Below are 12,457 nucleotides of genomic sequence, written 5' to 3' on the forward strand. Positions count from 1 at the left end.
ATTTATAGCCATTGAGCAGGTCACTCCCTCAGGTGTCAGCACTCTCTAATTGCTCCTTTGTTTGGGATTTCAGTGGTTTGCACTTGTCTAGATGACGGACCATGGTCCAACTGGGATTGAGTGAAAAGTCTTACTTGGAAAGAGAAGCGAGGTAGAAAAAGACAGCTGGCTTGATGTTTGACTGCAGAGGCAAATAGATCCATTTTAGAAAAGAGGACATAGAGAAGTTGAGGATCTGGAAATTGATACCTTTAGTTGTTCATGGTAGATCCATCCATATATGGTAACTTGATTTACGATAAAGACATCTATGCAATTCTGGGGGTGGGGAACCAATGTTTTTTTCTTTGAATACTCATAAGGGAAGAAAATGAGCTCTGATGCCTTCCTCACACCATACACATTAATTCAAGATCAATCATAGAGCTAAATATGAAAACTAAAACAATAAAGCTCCTGGAAGACAACATGGGAGGGGATCTTCATGACCAGGCAAAGATCTTTCAAGCAGGACACAAAAGGCACTTATGAAAGTGCCAAGAAGTTGAACCTAACTTACTTTAATTCTATCATTTTATGTGACTGGCATTTTTGTGTTTAAAATTTAATACAGCAAAACAGTATAAACTGGTAAAGTTTTTGTCTCCTTTTTAAACAGTTAACATGCTTAAAAAGTGTTAATCCTTTTTTGGGTGGTATGGAATATTCTTAAATTTTTTTGCTGGCGTGATTACATATACACAGAGCGCAATAAAATTAAAATGTCATTGTGTTTCTTTTCTTGCCATTATTATTGTTACCAATTTCATTATTATTGCTGAAAATAACTTTGTTGTATAGAGGACTGGAAACATTAAAAACAATCCATTCCAAGTGTCCAATAGTCTAGATATGCCACAAGATATATTCAAGAAAACTGAATGTATAGTCCATCAAAAGATATGCACAAGAATGTTCATAGCAGCTTTATTCATAAAAACCTCAAACTGTAAATATCACAAATGTCCATCACTCGGAGAATGGATAAATAAATTGTGGGTTATTCACACAATGGAATACTACATAGAAATGAAAAAAGAACTAACTACTTATACATGCAACCACACAGATGGCTCTCAAAAACAGAAATGAAAGAGGCCAGGCACAAAAGACTCCACTTCTGTAAAGTTCAAGGACAGGCAAAATTAATTGACGGTGAAAGAAGTCAAGATAGTGGTTACCATGGGGAGGAGGAGGCAGTATTGACTGGGGATGATGGATACCCAGAGGTATATATTTATAAAAATTTATCAAGCTTTGCAGCTGTGATTATTGCATTTCACTATATGTAAATGCTTCTTCAGTACAAAACAAAAAACAGTGTTAGCTCCAAAAGGACAGTGATTTCTGTTTTGCTCAGCTCTGTATCCTCAGAGATTAGAACAGGGCCTGACACATGGTAGCACACAGTAAGCCCTGAATGAATGAATGAACTTAAGATTGGTCTTATCACACTATCATGTAATCTTGCAAGGTTACGTTCATTTGTCTATCTCCCCCAGTGGATCTCTGGCCTTGGGGATCAGGGACCTGGTGGAGTGAGGCTGTTCTGTGCCCAGGATTAGGGCAGTTTGACGATCTAGGTAACTTTTTTCCTCCGACTCCCTTTCCAGGTAGGTAGGTTAGGCTTTGGAATTGGAGAGCATTCAGGATGTGCTCCAAGGACTTTGACATGGACCATCAGTGAAAACAGAAGAAAGGAAGGAGAAAAATAAAGACCTCTGTAGCCGCACAGACACCAACATCCTTTGCATCCCCCAACCTTAGACCACACTCTGTAGGCACTGCTCCCTCAGATCAGGGTCACTTTCCCTACCGCCGCTGGTGGGAGATCTGTGCAGCCAGCTCCCTGGATTCTGCTCCATCCCACCCCATCTGATGCAAGCCCCTTCCAGCCTCATTCCAGCTTTTCTGATTCAACCTTCACAGTGGATGCTCCTTTTTGATTGCCTCCAGCAGCTTCCCCTCCAATCCATCTCTCTCTCTTTTTTTGAATATAATTTATTGAAATTTTATTTTTTTTTAATCACACAAGCATGCATGTTTACTTGTTCTTCTTTCTTTAAACAGTTTCAGGGCCCTTGCTTGAAACTTCTCATTCTGGTCTCCAGCTCCCATGTATGACCTTCAGTGGTGACCCATCCTGAAACTGACCTCTTTAGGGTCTATGTTCACTTGGAGCACCTTGTAAAACCAGGAGAAATTTGGAGAGGTCAGTGGCTTTATTCACATGGACTAATAACCCCTGAATGGGTCTTTTACCAAATTACAGGCCAAACATGGCAAGTGGATCAGGACGTCCAGGAGGGATCCTTGGTAGAGGTGAGAATACAGAGAAAGATCCCAAAACATACTCCTGCTCCCTCACACTTTTGCTTAAAGTGGCTCCAAGTGCTTAAGAATGACTGAGAAACAAACTTAATCACAGCTTTCTAGAAGATTGAAAGCTGTTCTCCTACAGAGAGAGGAGATCGGTTTTTCTTTATTTTTTAAATTCCTGGGGATAAAACAAAGAACACAGGATTAAATACAGCAGGAAGGATCTGGGCTTAAAATAAGAAAGAACTGTCAAACGGATGGTGAGAACTGCAGAACGTGGGCATGACCTGGCAGGAGCAGTTGGTCCAACCCGTCTGAGAATCCTGAGCACAAAGACAAGGGCTGATTCAGTCACATTTATGGAGTTAACCTAAGCCAAGCCCTGTAGTCAGGGCTGCCGCCATCGTAGGGCTGGGTGCACTGGGTTGCCAGGGAAGCAGTGGCATAAAGTGGCCAGGCAGCCTGCCCCAGCCAAGGAGGGCTTCTGGGCAGGGCTGGTCTGTGGAGCAGGAGGGCTGGTTTGTGGAGCAGGAACCTGGGGCTACAACAGACTTGCCCATGAGGGTTGAGCTCTTGACCATTTTCTTTCCTGACCAATTCTTCCTCATTTGTTAGGATTCAGCATAGGTATCGCCTCCTCCAAGAAGCCCTCCCCTGGGACTCTGAACTTACAGCAGTGAACTCTGGGACTCAGCTGCTTCCTTCTCCTTGTCCCTTGAAGGGTGACAGTGGGTAATTCATGACTGTGTCCCTTGTGCTTGGAGGTGCTTGGAGGTGCTTGGAGATGCGGAGGGGATGAGGGAAGGAAGGAGCAAGGAATGAGGGGCAGGAGAAAAGGAGGGAGGATGAGAGGAAGGGAAAGATAACAGAAGGGAGGAGGGAGAAGGAAAGGAGGACAGGAGGGAGGGACTCCTGTGCCCAGAGCTTACATAGACGCCCAAGGCTCACCCCTGCTGGAAGGGCAATGGTTTATCAACAGCAACACTACTCCAGGCTTTGCAGCAGCTGGGATTTAAGCTGCTACACATTTGCCACCCATTCAGGCTCAGCCGAAGGACAGGAGTCAGGCCAGGATGGTGGTTGCTGAGCATCAGAACTTGAGACCATGGGAGGTTAGGATGGGTATAGGCTGACCAGTAAGGGCAGACAGCTCTGGGGGGCCAAAGGAGAGCTTGGAACAGCCAAGACGTGTACATTCTTATTAGATCTAGTCCTTGCTCATTTCTGTCTGCTTCATATAATTTCAGAACTCTGTTCTTAGAGGGAATGTGTTTTCATTTAATTTTAATGATTTCCACAAAATGACAGCAGTACCATTGTTCCCCTGGATATAAAGAAAGCTCATGATTACCAATACTAACAAAGGAAAGAACACTGAAATGACCTGAAATCCCAAAGATAACTATTGCCGATGTTTTGTTGTATATAATTCTAGAATTTATATATATAAAAGATTTTTGAAGGCAAATAAAAATTTGATCACACCATACACAGTGTTCTATAACCTGCTTTTTCCATTCAGTAATGGCTTATGAACACTTTCCCGTATCAGTAAATAAAATTTCACATTATTGTAGTGGCTGCAGATGTTTTAGTGAATGAAGGTACCATAATGTATTTATTTAACCTCTTTGGACACTTAGAATTTTCCCCCAATTTTTTACTGTTAAAAACGAGTTTTGGAAAAACGTAGCCCTTGTAACATCATTTGAAAACAAACAGACACACAAGCACACTATAAAAGACAGCAGATTTTGAATCACAAGTTTTAGAAATGACTGCCTTGTAAATTAGCAGCAGTATCATTCATTAAGTCCAATTTTGTGGGGGAAACAAAGATTTGAGCAATATCTGAGATTGAGACGATGGATAGTGAGATGTGGAAAGGGAGCAGTTTTGTCCTGAAAGGAACACTGGGGACTGTGTGTGTGTGTGTGTGTGTGTGTGTGTGTGTGTGTGTGTGTAAAAATAGACCTCTCTGAATGTAGTTGTTTCAAACATTTTGCCTGTAATCATTCCATCTACCAATCTCTTTTTGTTATTGTGCCCTCTCAGGGCACTCCTGGTACAAGTGTTAGTTTGTCAGCAAACACCAGGGATCCCTCCCTATTGCAAGCTTTGTGCTGGGCTCTGGGGATGGAGCAGCGAACAAGATCCACCTGCATCTTACCCGCCCGTTCTGGGTTGGTGGAGAGACCTTCAGTAAAGACAGGCATGCTGGGTTTCTATTAGCCAGCCTTCTCCCCTCTTTCTGTGGCCCTGAGCTGCGGCTGGGATTAAGGAATTCCTGGGTGCTGCCCCCTCCCTGGGAATGAGAAGATGCTTCTCCCAAACAGATCGGAATGTTGAAGTTCCCTGCCTGCTACGTGCAGCTATTCCATGATCACCTGCCCCTCCCTGGACGCCACTGCACAGTACACACACGCCACTTGGACTGTTCGGGCACAAGGTGTTTGTACTACCTTCCTTGAGATCAGGCACGTTTCAGATTTGTTTCCATTAGGCTAGAAGAGAGCTTAAAGGTCCATATGACCTTGTCCAAATGACCTGGCCTGCTGACTGATTGAATTTTCTCTCTGTCCCTCATCGCCCCTTCAAAGGACACCTTAGGTGGTAGAGAAGCACTTTACCTCTTAAGGTGGCCCAATTACTCATTGGATACTGCTATTGATCTGTTCAATCAAATGGTGTGTTTTGAGTGCTATGTGCTGAGTGTTTACTATGCACTAAGAAATAAATCAGTGAATAAAACAGACAAGTCTTCGCTGTTGTGAATCTTACCTTCTAATGGCATGGGGTGGGGAGGACAAACATTAAACAAAATAGGTAAATTATAGAATGCTAGAAAGTAATAAACGCTACAGCAAAAAAAAAAAAGGTGTGCTAAAATGGAACAGGATGGCAAGGATTGGATTGAATGTTAAGTAATATTAAAACAGTAATAAGTGTTATTAACTAGTAATAACTAGTGTTAACTAATAAGTGAGTTTAGAAAGGTCACAGGACATGAGATCAATATACAACAATCAAAATTATTTCTATACATTAACAATAAACAATTGGAAATTGAAAAAAAATTTAAATGTTATTTCCAATAGCACCAAGAAACATGAAATACTTAAGTAGAAATCTAACGAAATATGTGCAAAATCTGTATGCTGGAAACTACAAAACACTGGTGAAAGTAATCAAAGAAAACCTGAAAAATGGAGCAGTAGATCATTTTCATGTGATGGAAGACTTAGTAAAATTCTCCCCACACTGATTCTGTAGATTCAATTTATTCTAATAAAATTTCATCAGGATTTCTTATAGAAATTGACAAGCAGATTTTAAAGGCTATTTCGAAAGGCAATGGAACTAGATAACAAAACAATTTCAAACAAGAACAACAAAGTTAGAAAATTCACACTAACTAGTTTTGTGACTTCCTCTGAAGCTACAATAATCAAGACAGTGTAGTACTGGTGAAAAGATATGATGAGATTTAGTAATATCTTGGCAAGTTCCTACTATGAGCTGGGGACTCTGTGAACATTATCTCTAATCCTACAGTATTGACATCCTGCTTCCTGTGACAGGTCAAGATATAGTTGTAGGTGATTTAATTAGTTGTCTCAAACATTACACAACGAAGAAATGCAGGCTAAAGAAGCATCTCTCCTGGGTGGGGTATAAGGGATGAGAAGGTGACTGACAGGCAGTGAGGCCCTGCTGGCACAGAGCCCTGGACAGAGACACCAGCCTTGGGCCCCTGTGAGCCAAGGGCACAGAGATAGGACCTGGAGGAAGAGCTAGCAGAATATGGGTCCTCAGAGGCCATGGAGTCAAAGATGCTAGAGAATGGGCAGTGTCATCATCAACCCATTGATGGGGCAGAACCCCCAGGGACCCACATCTCACATTCACTAACTCCCCAGCTAGAAGGGGGCCTATCTGATCCAACACCTTCCATTCAGAGATGAGGCAACTGCAGTCGGAGGGGAGTTGCCCAAGGTCCCCCAGCTTGTCAGCAGCAGGGCAAGACAAGAGTTCATATTCCTGACTCCTGGACCAGTGCTCTTTCAGAGTCACCTTCCCTTGGTTCTAGAGATCAAACTTGGTTATAACTAGGGTGACCCTAGTTATCATCCAAACCAGAGTGAGAAGGGGCATCATTAATAATTATACCAGGACAGCAGGTGTAAACAGGACTGCCCTGGGCAAGTGGGATATATGATCACCTGAGAAGGGCAGCTAAACACCACCCACCTGCCCTCCAGGAAAGCTTCTTTGTAGCCTTATTGCCGAAGGGACCTGAGAACTCATCATCGTTCTCCACACTCAGTGAGGGGCCAGAGGACCAAGCAGCCTCGAGGATCTGGCCTTCCTAGGGAATATCAAGGTGTCCCAGAACTGGCAGCCCCATAACTAGCCTCCCTCCCACCTGAAGCTGTGTACGGATAAACAGAGGCCCATTTGTATTGTCCCCACCCATCAGAGGGCAAGTGCCCTGCTGAGGCCAGCAGAGCTCCGGTTTCAGGTGCTTCCCTCTGGAAGATACTCAGTGAACCAAAGCCCTTCTCACTGAAGAGCTGTGACCATGGGGCCCTCCAGTGGGGCCCTGGGCAGTGCGGGAAGAGTCTCTCCCAGCCTGGTGTCCAGGTCACAACAGAAACTTTAGGACTGAGGAGCACACCTGAGTGTCTTGGGCTAGCTGTGCTGTTTCCTTTCCTCTTTCTCACACCTCTGCCTTCTCTCTGATAATCACAAACTTCTCAGAGTTTATACTGTATGTACGAAGGCCCTGGGGAATCTTGTTAAAATGCAGATTCTGATTCAGCAGGCCTGGGACAGAACCTGAGTTACTGCTTTTCTAACAAATCCAAGTGATACCAATCCAGGGACCACTTTGAGCAGCAAAGTCATACATGTCCTCCTTTCCAGTCCTTTCCCTGCATTCCTGTGGCTTCTCTTTCTTTAGATATCAGTGCAAATGGCCTTCTTCAGAAAGGCCTGCCCTGACTACCATCTAAATGAGGTCCTTCCTGTTATCCTCTCATAGCATCCTGCTCCCTTCCTTTAAAGTAGTAATCAAAACTTGTCCTTGGAGGGTGGGGAGAGGTATAGCTACAGTGTGTGCTTAGCATTTACGAGGTCCTGGGTTCAATCTCCAGTACCTTCATTAAGAAGAGTAATAATAAATAAACCTAATAACCCCCCCCCAAAAAAACTTAAAAAATAATAAATTTTTAAAAAATTGTCTTTGGTTTATGTGTTTGTTACTGATTGTGGGAGATTGTTACAGTCTGTCCCCAACTGATCATGTATCTCCATACATTCTTGGGAAGCTTCTCATTGTAATGGCTCTGTGCCTGGCCCTGTGATTTGCTTGGGCCAACAGCACATTTGCAAGACGATGTAATCACAGGCTGGAAAAGCACATGTGCATTGGGCTTATCTTCTTGGAACACTGCTGTCAAGTGAAGAAGCTTGGGCCCAGCCAACACCAATGGCCGTAACTGGGAGTAAGTCCACCCAAGATCAGCCAGCACCAGCTGCCCCACAAGCTGACTGCAGACACAGAAGTGAGTCCAGAAGGATCACTCAGCTGAGCCTAGCCCGTATTTCTGACCCACACAATGGTAAGCAAATAAAATGGTGGTTGTTTTTTAAGTCACTGAGTTTAGGCGTGGTTTGCCACACAGCATTAGATAACTGATACACTGGTTTAATGTCTCCATTACACCTCGGACTAGGTCTGTTTTGTTTGGTACCTTATACCCACTGCTTTGATTCATGAATAAATGAATTAACTAAGATCTGTCTGATTCTAAAGCCCATGAGTTTCTGCTCCACCACTTTGTTCCTAGACAGGTTGCTCATCCTGGGACCAACAGGGTCAAGGGTAGACTGTGTAATCTAGCCTAAGCCAATCAGTGTTTCCTAGTTCACAGTGATTGGTTAAGGGATGTGTATATGACTTAAGCTAAGGCAGTCAGATCGAAACTCAACACCTCAAGCTAAGGCAGTCAGATCGAAACTCAACACCTTTGTTGAGGATGCTAGGGAAAACACCTCTTCCCCAGTCAATATAAAGGAGAAAATATAGTTAGGGATAATTTGCAAAATATGACTAATCAGAACAAGCCAGACAGTGCAAGAAGCAAGGGTTTAAAGGCTCCTGGCTATGCTGGGCGTTAATGCTTTAGTTGCATTTTCGGGAAGTCCGAGGTGTCTAGGTGTATTAGTCAGAGTTCTCCAAAGGAACAGAACCAATAGGAGACACACACACACACACACAAACACACACACACACACACACACACAAAGAGATTTACTATGAGGAATTGGCTTACATGACTATGGAGGCTAAGAGGTCCTACAATCTACTGTCTACAAGCTGGAGACCCAGGAAAGCCAGTGGTATAATTCTAGTCTGATTTCTAAGGACTCAGAATAGTGTAAATCCCCATCCAAGAGCAGAAGACTGATATTCTAGCTCAAGCAGGCAAGTAGGAAGCAAAAGGGGTGAATTCCTCCTTCCGCCATTTTTTGCTCTATTTAGGCCTTGAATGGATTGGATGATGGGGAAGGCAATCAACTTTACTGAGTTGACCATTTAAATGCTAATCTATTCTGGAAACACCCTTACAGACATAACTCATAAATAATATTTAACCTACACACCCTTTGGTCTAGTCTTGTTGGACATAAAATTAACCATTATACTAGGGAATACTAAGATAGCTTGGGATGGTGGCTTTTTACCAATGAGTATAGAAATTTTCCAACATTATAACTATTTGTATCAATGTAACAGTATGGAGTGCTGTCAGTTCTGAGAGTTGTTGGATCTGTCTAAGCAAGGAGCCAACACCGAGGAAGTGGTCCTGAGAAATGTAGAGAATGAAACTAGGCCCTGTTGAGAGCACTTACGCCCTGAGTAAAGCCTTGTCTGATGCTAAAGCTACTGCTGATCTTTGCAGTCACAGGACCCCAGAAACGTCATTTTGTTTTAGTCAGTAGGTTTGGAGTTTCTGTTGCTGGCAATTGTCAGGATCCTAAACTGACTTCTTTTTTCTGGTAATACAACTCCCTTTGAAGGTCAACCAGATGATCCTGATACTCTAAAATTTACCCAAGCTTAAACCAGACAACAGGGGAGTGAATAACACACCATTCCCTGCCGAGTCATCTTTACTCTGCTGTGCTTTGCCAAAAGAAATGCTGTATAAAACTCGTCACTGAATCTGCTGTAAAGCTGCTATTGAAGGGGTAGCTCCCTAATTTACACAGGTCGTTCTGGTCTTTAAACTGTGCCTCCTTAGCAGTAGATTCATTTTTTACCACATGCACAGTATGAAGTAACTAACTAGTTGGCTCTTTTTCTCGTGCCCGCCAGGAAACCTAATACATACCCGCTTGCAGCAAAACTATAGAATTCCACAGTGTTTTGCTTTGTTTTTAAATAGTAACCTTGTTTCTGGTTAAATTTTTTGTCCCTAATCGTGTTTTCTCTATCACATTCTTACTTACATTTACTTATACAATCTTGCTGCATTTCACGTATCCCTATATAGAAATAGCAATTATAAAGCTAAGAAGAAAATCACTTTGATTAGGTTCGGTTAAAATGAAAAGATAGTACAGGGGAGAATCCTGTTATTTCAATTACTTTGAATTTCAGTAAATGAAAACGAAGGGGGATGGGAGAATATTTAAATTCCAGGGATCTCAAGAGCATAAGGAATCAAGACACCGAACAGGTGGGAGAAAGCTCCCATTTGCATGTTAACCTCTGCCTCATTTAGGTGCCAAGAAGAAGCAAGATGTCTCCCAAGCAAATTAGTACAGAGTTCCTCCTGAGACAGTTGTTTAGTGTTAAGTACAGAGTCTCCACACTGGGGAAGCCCAGAAAACAAACTATTACTCATTTAATATATAAAATGTTGCAGGAGCTAGAATTTGCTAACTTAGGTTATAAAAGAAATAACTATAGGCCCTTCTGTTAGAAAAATCTCAGACTCCTGGGTGTATTTCCTTCCTTTACTGGCTGTACAAGTTAAAAAAAAAAAAAGAAAAAAAAAGTGGCTCTGGTAGATTTAAACTCAAACACAACATAGAGCTTGGGTTCTCTAATAATCTTAAACTGATTTAAGGCCTTTCTGAAACAAGACCTAATACAAATAAGTAAAAAAAAATAATAATTAAATGAGCAATATTGTCAGTTGGCATAGAAAATGTGAACACTTGAGGGAAACGTGCAGTAGAAAACATGGAAGGGGAATCCATGAAGCGCTTTAGAAGGAAGTGCTTTCTGAGGGTTGGACAGGACCCAACAGGAAGGGAGAAGAGAAGGGAGAGGAAAAGGGAATCAAGAAGGGTGAGGTTAAGATGCACAGAATCAGAACAGGGACGGGAACATCCCAGGTAGTCGGTCCAAAAGGCAGCAGTCTGCAGGGAGATGAACCTTCCGAACACCACCTGTACAGCATGATGCCTTTGAAGTACCGTGTAACATGGCCTCTGTCCTCATGTAGGGGCCCATCTGAAGCATCCCAGGCATTAGAAGAAAAAGATTCCAGAATCCTCCATCGTACCTGTGACTTAAATTGGCTGAGCCTGCTTGTTCCCACCTTAAGGTGGGTCTCCCCATGTGTCACATCCAAAAGAAACATCAACCTTACTTTGAATGTCTTGTTTGTGCACTTCCTGGAGGCTTTCCTGGGGTGGGGGTAGGAGAAGCAAAGGAGAAACCATCTCTACCAATGTCAGCCAAAATCCTCTCACCCAGCTCTAGTCCTGACTCATCTGGGGAGTTTCTAAAACACATGAACATCCAGGGCCATCCCCAGGAATTCTGATCGAATTGATCTGGAGTGGGGCTCAGGCACCCCATTTTCAAAAGCTCCATCTCGGATTCTGTGGCAAGACAAGAAAAACTTAAACATAAAAAATTCTCCTCTGCCCTTTTGCCTCCTTTCCCCGCACTGTGCATTGTATATCTGCATAATGTGTCGACCAAACCTCCCCCATCATCAGGTATACCTGTTCAACCACAGAGAACAACATTCTCTCTAACATCAACAAGACAACTCCTTAAAAGATAACATTCCTTCCTGATCTTTAAGGGGGTCACATGACCCACTAGGATAATGCTTAGATCTGAATTATGTAAATTGTCAATAATACATCATTTGATGTACAGCCCTCTGTCTCAAAAAAATTATATAACTGTGCCTTGATTTCTAACCAGTGGAACAATTCTCAGAGCTAAGATGCTCTTCCCAGGTTATAATCCTCAAATTTGGCTTGAATAAAATTTTCCATTTCTTTCTTAGATTGACTGATTAATTTTTCATCAAATATATACACACACACGTATGTCACAAACCCAAGATTGCAGGGCAGGGTGTGGATTTAGTCATACACTCCTAGAAGAAAGGATCTTGGAGTGCACCTGGTCCAGGCAGGACCACACTCTTTCCTGAGGCCCAGAAAGTGGACATGACTTGTCCAAGGTCATACGAACAACAGAGCCTGAGACAAAACCCTAGTCTTCCATTTTGAAGCCATGGTCCTTCCCTCTCTCCCCTATTTCACTCTGACTCTGTTCCCTGAGTTGGAAAGTGGAGGACTCCAGGAAAGGATCTGGCTCTTTAAATCCCTCTCATCACCTCCCCAACCCCTTCCTGCCACCCCCACCTCCCCACTCCCTTACCCCCCAACCTCCTCTCCACTGCCATCCCCCCAGCCCCTTCCCTCCTTGCCACCTGCCCACCCGTTTCCAGGCAAAGGGGGGCCTGTTCAGTGAGCAGCCACCAACTCTCCTGGAGGTGACCTTGGGGTAGGGGGGAGCGGGGAGCTGGCAGGAGAGATTCTGATGGCCCAAGATAAGGGAGATCTGTAGGGGGAAGGGAGGCAGCCAGCTGAGACTATCCCTTGGAAAACAGAAAGCAGTAGCCCTGCTCCCAACCACCCACCCACTGCCCTGGGTAAAAGGGATGGAGGGTGGAGAGGGAGAGGGGAGGGGAGGCTGGTGGAAAGGGGAGGTAGCGGCATGGTGCAAGGACTTACAAATAAATAGCTTCCTCCCCACTGCAGGGGCCCTGGGCTG

The sequence above is a fragment of the Vicugna pacos genome, chromosome 27, assembly GCF_048564905.1.
Source record: "Vicugna pacos chromosome 27, VicPac4, whole genome shotgun sequence".
In the NCBI taxonomy this organism is placed as follows: Eukaryota; Metazoa; Chordata; class Mammalia; order Artiodactyla; family Camelidae; genus Vicugna; species Vicugna pacos.